At 46.8% G+C, this 8,127-nt stretch overlaps 1 pseudogene across 1 annotated transcript in view; it reads right to left on the minus strand.

Annotated features, from left to right (window-relative positions):
* Window positions 1-7,400, minus strand: part of LOC311112699 (1-phosphatidylinositol 4,5-bisphosphate phosphodiesterase beta-3-like) — a 96,885-nt pseudogene extending 89,485 nt beyond the window's left edge. Inside the window, exons 1-2 of the transcript in view lie at window positions 7,142-7,400; window positions 6,834-7,053 (exon numbers count right to left, since the gene is read on the minus strand). The product of the transcript in view is annotated as a 1-phosphatidylinositol 4,5-bisphosphate phosphodiesterase beta-3-like (transcript). The remainder of the gene's footprint in view (window positions 1-6,833; window positions 7,054-7,141) is intronic.
* Window positions 7,401-8,127: the final 727 nt, after the last annotated feature.

Below are 8,127 nucleotides of genomic sequence, written 5' to 3' on the forward strand. Positions count from 1 at the left end.
GAGGGTAGAGGAGAGAGAGAGAGACCTGAATAGAGGACAGGAGGGTAGAGGAGAGAGAGAGAGAGAGACCTGAATAGAGGACAGGAGGGTAGAGGAGAGAGAGAGAGACCTGAATAGAGGACAGGAGGGTAGAGGAGAGAGAGAGAGAGAGACCTGAATAGAGGACAGGAGGGTAGAGGAGAGAGAGAGAGAGAGAGAGACCTGAATAGAGGACAGGTGGGTAGAGGAGAGAGAGAGAGACCTGAATAGAGGACAGGAGGGTAGAGGAGAGAGAGAGAGAGAGAGACCTGAATAGAGGACAGGTGGGTAGAGGAGAGAGAGAGAGAGAGACCTGAATAGAGGACAGGTGGTAGAGGAGAGAGAGAGAGACCTGAATAGAGGACAGGAGGGTAGAGGAGAGAGAGAGAGACCTGAATAGAGGACAGGAGGGTAGAGGAGAGAGAGAGAGAGAGAGAGACCTGAATAGAGGACAGGAGGGTAGAGGAGAGAGAGAGAGAGAGACCTGAATAGAGGACAGGAGGGTAGAGGAGAGAGAGAGAGACCTGAATAGAGGACAGGAGGGTAGAGGAGAGAGAGAGAGACCTGAATAGAGGACAGGAGGGTAGAGGAGAGAGAGAGAGAGACCTGAATAGAGGACAGGTGGGTAGAGGAGAGAGAGAGAGACCTGAATAGAGGACAGGAGGGTAGAGGAGAGAGAGAGACCTGAATAGAGGACAGGAGGGTAGAGGAGAGAGAGAGAGACCTGAATAGAGGACAGGAGGGTAGAGGAGAGAGAGAGAGGGAGAGACCTGAATAGAGGACAGGTGGGTAGAGGAGAGAGAGAAGAGAGAGAGACCTGAATAGAGGACAGGGGGGTAGAGGAGAGAGAGAGAGAGAGACCTGAATAGAGGACAGGAGGGTAGAGGAGAGAGAGAGAGAGAGAGAGACCTGAATAGAGGACAGGAGGGTAGAGGAGAGAGAGAGAGAGAGAGAGACCTGAATAGAGGACAGGGGGGTAGAGGAGAGAGAGAGAGACCTGAATAGAGGACAGGAGGGTAGAGGAGAGAGAGAGACCTGAATAGAGGACAGGAGGGTAGAGGAGAGAGAGAGAGAGAGAGAGACCTGAATAGAGGACAGGTGGGTAGAGGAGAGAGAGAAGAGAGAGAGACCTGAATAGAGGACAGGGGGGTAGAGGAGAGAGAGAGAGAGAGACCTGAATAGAGGACAGGAGGGTAGAGGAGAGAGAGAGAGAGAGACCTGAATAGAGGACAGGAGGGTAGAGGAGAGAGAGAGAGACCTGAATAGAGGACAGGAGGGTATAGGAGAGAGAGAGACCTGAATAGAGGACAGGAGGGTAGAGGAGAGAGAGAGACCTGAATAGAGGACAGGGGGGTAGAGGAGAGAGAGAGAGAGAGAGAGACCTGAATAGAGGACAGGAGGGTAGAGGAGAGAGAGAGAGACCTGAATAGAGGACAGGAGGGTAGAGGAGAGAGAGAGAGACCTGAATAGAGGACAGGATGGTAGAGGAGAGAGAGAGAGAGAGACCTGAATAGAGGACAGGAGGGTAGAGGAGAGAGAGAGAGAGAGACCTGAATAGAGGACAGGAGAGTAGAGGAGAGAGAGAGAGAGAGAGACCTGAATAGAGGACAGGAGGGTAGAGGAGAGAGAGAGAGACCTGAATAGAGGACAGGAGGGTAGAGGAGAGAGAGAGAGAGACCTGAATAGAGGACTTTACGAACTCGCTCAGTCAGGCTCGCCCTCCTTCCTTCACTCCTTCTCTTTTCAGGTTGTTCATTCTACAGAACGTTCAGAAGTCTATCTCTGACAGACGTTTCACTTTCAGATACATCACTAGAGCTTCAACCCAAATGGCTTTCTATTCCCTTTACAGCACACAGGACTCAAAGTCAAAAGTAGCACACTATATGGGAATAGGGTGCCATTAGGTTTTCATCCCCATTTTGCACTCAGAACAGCCTCAATTCGTCGGGACATGGACTCTACAAGGTGTCAAATGTTCCACAGGGATGCTGGCCCATGTTGAAGCCAATGCTTCCCACAGTTGTGTCAAGTTGGCTGGATATCCTTTGGGTGGTGGACCATTCTTGATACACACGGGTCTCTCTACTTTCTCTCTCTCTCTCTCCCCCTCTCTCCCCCTCCCACTTCTCTCCCTCCCACTTCTCTCCCCCCTCCCCCTCTCTCCCACTTCTCTCCCTCCCACTTCTCTCCCTCCCACTCTCCCACTCTCTCCCCCCTCTCTCTCTCCCGCTCTCTCCCACTCTCTCTCTCCCGCTCTCTCTCCCAGTCTCTCTCCTTCCCTCCCACTCTCCCCCTCCCTCCCTACCTCTCTCCCACTCCCTTTCTCTCACTCTCCCCCTCCCCTCTCTCTCTCTCCCCCCCTCCCTGACACTCTCTCCTCTCTCGCTCTCTATCCCCCCATCTCTCTCTCATTGAGGAGCAGAACAGATGTAGTGGAGGAAGAGAGTAGGGAGAGAGGGAGTGAAGAAGGGAGGGGAAAGTAGTTTTGGCTCCAGAGAGCACAACAAGCTGAGACAGGAAGTCATTCGACGTGAAACACAAAACACCCAGAATAAAACCACCTTCACTATAAGGGGAAAGATTCACTTTCTAAATTATTTTACTTTGTAAAGTGTCAACACAGCAGTTAACAAGTTCATTTATGATAAATGACCTTTATTAACACACACACACACACAGTTAAGTGTGTTTGTGTGTTCCATATAGATTTCAGACAGAGAAGGGCTGCGATCGAAGATAGTCTGGCCCCTATACTGATCAGTCTGGCCCCTGTGAGTCTGGCCCCTGTACTGATCACAGTCTGGCCCTTGTACTGATCATAGTCTGGCCCCTGTACTGATCACAGTCTGGCCCCTGTACTGATCACAGTCTGGCCCCTGTACTGATCACAGTCTGGCCCCTGTGAGTCTGGCCCCTGTACTGATCACAGTCTGGCCCCTGTTCTGATCACATTAGAGTCTTGCTGTAACTGTAAGTGAATAATGAATTACCAATACATGGCTTTCTCAAGACACACGCACACACACACACACACACACACGCACACGCACACGCACACTAATGGTCACTTCCACGATACTGACATGAGCTGTGTAGACTGTTATATTAGTATTCTTTCCGTCTGTTTGCAAAATTATTTTTCTATTGAAACAATTAGCTAAAGTTGTAAAGTGCTTCAGGTGCCCTAGACTAAAATACTGACAGTTAAACTAAATAGCGCTCTCACACACGCAGGCTACGGTTGCCAGGCAAGGTGGTTACCATGCGAGCAGGTTGCCAGGCGAGGTGGTGTGAAACACGCGGAAGAAAAAGTAGTAGGGGAGGAGAGAGAGATCTGTAAAACATGTTTGTCTTGCTTTATTAAAGTACAAAAAAAAATAGATTGTCTACCTAACAGTCTACCTGGTACAAGAATAGTGCTAAAATAGTCCTACAATGGTGTCTAAAATATCGTTATGTCCATACACATTTAGGTGTTTCAGCCTAGGCTGAAGGTCCAAATGTTTTGGAAGAGTAGGCCTATGGAATGTTGCTTCATAAAGTTTGCCTCTTATGTTCAGATCAAAATGCACACAATAATGTGATTATTGTGGATAGTTTGATTAAAACGTTTACATGCTTTGCAAGAAGAACGATTTCCCTAATAATCCTGTTTACATGGACACATCTGAAATCAGGCTACCTGATGGCACTCTGATAAAACGCTGAAAATTGCCAATCAAAATAAACGTTCAACCACAGCGACCATGTTATTTTTGCGAAGCACATTTTATTCTGAGTTCGGACGTATTACGTTTGTATATGAAAACGACTTCTAAAACGAATACATTCAGTTGTTCTGAACTCGGCTGGTGTTAGCACATGAGCAGATCACACACACTGCTGGAACTCTTGATTACGGCATATGATTACTTCGATTTAGAATTTACGCCGATTAAGATAGTGATGTAAACACCTTACTCTGCCTATTGCATAATCTGCCTACTGCCATTGTCAGTTTAATAACGAATTATGACTGTGCATGTGAAAAACTTGCTTGACAAGAATTCAAACAGAGAGCAGAGCTAGGCCGATCTGTCGCAGCAGATAGGCTTTGCGTCCCAAATTGAATCCTACTTCCTGTATAGTGCACTACTTTTGAACAGAACCCATAGGGATAGGTCAAAAGGTCACATTTGGGATGTGACCTGTGTGTTGACACGTAGCCTAGCCTGGTGTTTCCCAACTCCGGTCCTCGAGTAGTCTACCCCCAACACATTTTTGTTGTAGCCCCGGGAACAAAAACACCTGCTTCAGCTTATCAAGGGCTTGATGATTAGTTGACAAGTAGAAATAGATGTGCTTGTCCAGGGTCACAGCAAAAATATGTAGGCCTATATCTCAAGGCCTGGAGTTGGGAAATACTGGCCTGTACCAGACCCCTCTAGGGACATAGCCTGCCAACCTGGTCTCAGAGCATTTTGTATTTTTCTGTACGTTATTCCGTGACCCTTTTTTTTAAAGCAACATATTAAGTGTCCAATGTTTCATGAGCTGAAATAAAAGATCCCAGAAATGTTTCATACGCAAAAAAAAAGCATATTTCTCTTAGATTTTGTGCACAAATTTGTTTACATCCCTGTTACTGAGCATTTCTCCTTTGCCAAGATAATCCATCCACCTGACAGGTGTGGCATATCAAGAAGCTGATTAAATAGCATGATCATTACGCAGGTGCACCTTGTGCTGGGGACAATAAAAGGACACAAAAATGTGCAGTTTTGTCACACAACAATGCCAGATGTCTCAAGTTGGGGGAGCATGCAATTGGCATGCTGACTGCAGGAATGTCCACCAGAGCTGTTGCCAGAGTGTTGAATGTTCATTTCTCTACCATAAGCCACCTCCAACGCCGTTTTAGAGAATTTGGCAGTATGTCCAACCTGCCTCACAACCGCAGACCACGTGTAACCACGCCAGCCCAGGACCTTCACATTCGGCTTCTTCACCTGCGGGATAGTCTGAGACCAGCCACCAGGACAACTGATGAAACTGTGGGTTCGCACAACCGAAGAATTTCTGCACAAACTGTCAGTGGGCAAATGCTCACCATCGATGGCTACTGGCACGCTGGAGAAGTGTGATCTTCACTGATGAATCCCGGTTTCAACTGCACTGGACAGATGGCAGTCGTGTGAGCGAGAGGTTTGCTGATGTCAACGTTGTGAACCGAGTGCCCCATGATGGCGGTGGGGTTATGGTATGGGCAGGCATATGCAACGGACAATGAACACAATTGCATTTTATCGATGGCAATTTGAATGCACAGAGATACCGTGACAAGATCCTGAGGCCCATTGTTGTGCCCATTGTTGTGCCATTCATCCGCCGCCATCACCTCATGTTTCAGCATGATAATGCATGGCCCCATGTCACTAGGATCTGTACACAATTCCTGGAAGCTGAAAATGTCCCAGTTCTTCCATGGCCTGCATACTCACCAGACATGTCACCCATAGAGCATGTTTGGGATACTCTGGATCGACGTGCACGCCAGCGTGTTCCTGTTCGCACCTATAACTTTACACAGCCATTGAAGAGGAGTGGGACAACATTCCACAGGCCACAAACAACAGCTTGATCAACTCTAGGAGATGTGTTACGCAGTTTGGGGAAGGACCTTCCCTTTTTCAGCATGACAATGCCCCCGTGCACAAAGCGAGGTATATACAGAAATGGTTTGTCGAGATCGGTGTGGAAGAACTTGACTGGCCTGCACAGAGCCCTGACCTCAACCCCATCGAACACCTTTGGGATGAATTGGAACGCAGACTGCGGGCCTAATCGCCCAACATCAGTCCCCGACCTCACTAATGCTCTTGTGGCTGAATGGATGCAAGTCCCCTCAGCAATGCTCCAACATCTAGTGGAAAGCCTTCCCAGAAGAGTGGAGGCTGTTATAGCAGCAAAGGGGGGACCAACTCCATATTAATGCCCATGATTTTGGAATGAGATGTTCGACGAGCAGGTACTTTTGGTCATGTAGTGTATGTTATGAATTTGCAAAACGTAAAATATGTTACGAATTTGAAAATGTGTGATATGTTATGAATTCTAGCTAGATGGCTAACATTAGCTAGGCTAGGGGTTAGGGTTAAGGTTAGGTTTAGGTTTAGGAATTAGGTTATAGGTTAAGGTTAGGGGAAGGGTTAGCTAAAAGGGTGAAGGTTACAGTTAGGGTTAGCTAAAAGGGTGAAGGTTACGGTTAGCTAAAAGGGTGAAGGTTACGGTTAGGGGAAGGGTTACCTAAAAGGGTGAAGGTTACGGTTAGGGGAAGGGTTAGTTAACATGCTAAGTAGTTGCAAAGGAGGTAAAAAGTAGCAAGTAGTTGAAAGTTGGTAATTATTTAAAAGGTTGTATGGGATGAGATTCGAACTCGCAACCTTTGGGTTATACGCTCGCCTTATCCCTCCTTGATTATTTGCCTTAAGTAACCATATGTCTTACGTAACCATGCGAAACATTAACATATACTAAATGGAGTCTGTCAGATTTACGTACAGAATAATACGAAATGCTCTGAGACCAGGTTGAGCCTGCCCTACAGCCTCTGGGCTACTCTGACTGTGGTGTCAATAGAAGTCACATTTGTCTCTCAAAACCAACATGGCTCTACAAAGTAATGTCCACAAAGTACAGATTTGTCAATAAAACATTCACAAATAGTTATGCTACTATTCTCTTTTAAAATGGAGTTTGAATGCCACGTGTGGAAGGGGGAGAAAATACGAGAAGAATACACACACGTTTGGATATATAGGTAGGCTACTAACCTCGTCCCACTTGATAAACTTGCTCCCCCCTTTTAGTATTTCGTGAACCGACACCGGTTTTAGCTGTAGAGCGTGGACTCCGGGCTTCGCCCCTGCCATGGCTCCGGATCAACGCCGTGTGGCAACGCCTAATCTCCGGCGACCTGCACTAGTCAGTGTCCCTTAGTCCTCGGGGCTGTCCTTTTCCGGGGTGAACTGTGACTTGTAGCTCTTGAAGTTGCTGTAGGAATTAGAAAATACGATAACTTGTCTCTTAATAGACGAGGTTTGAGTATTCAGCTATCCTAAAATAGTTTTAAAAGTCTCACGTTGAGAAGAGTCGAGTAACTGCGTGCTTGTCCGCAGCGCTTATGTCTCGTTTAATTGCGTTGTATGGCTGTAAAGCACCCTTCCTTCATTCCATCCGCATATTATTGTCTCCCTCTCTCTCTTTCGTTTCCTTTTAAAAGCTTTCCTCAAAACTTTCCCTTCTTCGCGCTCGTCCGGCCGGATTCTTCTCTTCTCATTCTTCCTTCATGTTTTCGATAAAGTGGAGAGCTCGGAGGACAGAGCGAGAAGAAAGGAGAGTTTGAGTGAGTAAGAGTGGGAAGAAAAAAAAAGATCTGGGGGGGTGTTTTTTTCTCTCTCATCTCTCTTCTTTTCAGACAGACATTAGACGCTGTCATTCCATTTTTTTTTTTAGGCGTGTTCTGTGCGTTGGAGACTTTACGCAGAAGCGTGGCAAGAACGTTGGAGTATGTAACACGCTTGAACTGCCAGTTTACCCAAAGTTATGCGTTCTCATGCATTCTGCCTCCTACAACAACCATAAAGAATGTCAGCTATTCTGTAGCGTGTTTCCTCGGCAGGCCCGGTCCTGGGCGATATGCTGCCCTAGGAGAGACCTCCAAAAATTGTTGCCCTCCATTGATCCCGATCCCCCCCCAATGTAGAATAGTAGCCTAGGCTATACATTGTCCGCCACAATGCACTTTTATTCATGCTAATCCATGTAGTAGCCTGCCGTTTGTAAAACAGGCTGTTGCATTGGCTTAATAGTCCCTGATACCTGACAAAAACATACATTTACATTTTTGTAATTTAGCAGACGCTCTTATCCAGCGCAATTTACAGTAGTGAATGCATACATTTTCGTACTGGTCCCCAGTGGGAATCAAACCCACAACCCTGGCAGTGCAAGCACCATGCTGTACCAACTGAGCCACACTGTAATATAAGCTACCAAAGGTAGTGCTAAGCTTCCTTTAAAGTACATTTTAATACATTTGCCAAAAATTATATAATTACTCGTCTA

Source organism: Coregonus lavaretus, assembly GCF_964263955.1.
Source record: "Coregonus lavaretus genome assembly, chromosome: 39".
In the NCBI taxonomy this organism is placed as follows: domain Eukaryota; kingdom Metazoa; phylum Chordata; class Actinopteri; order Salmoniformes; family Salmonidae; genus Coregonus; species Coregonus lavaretus.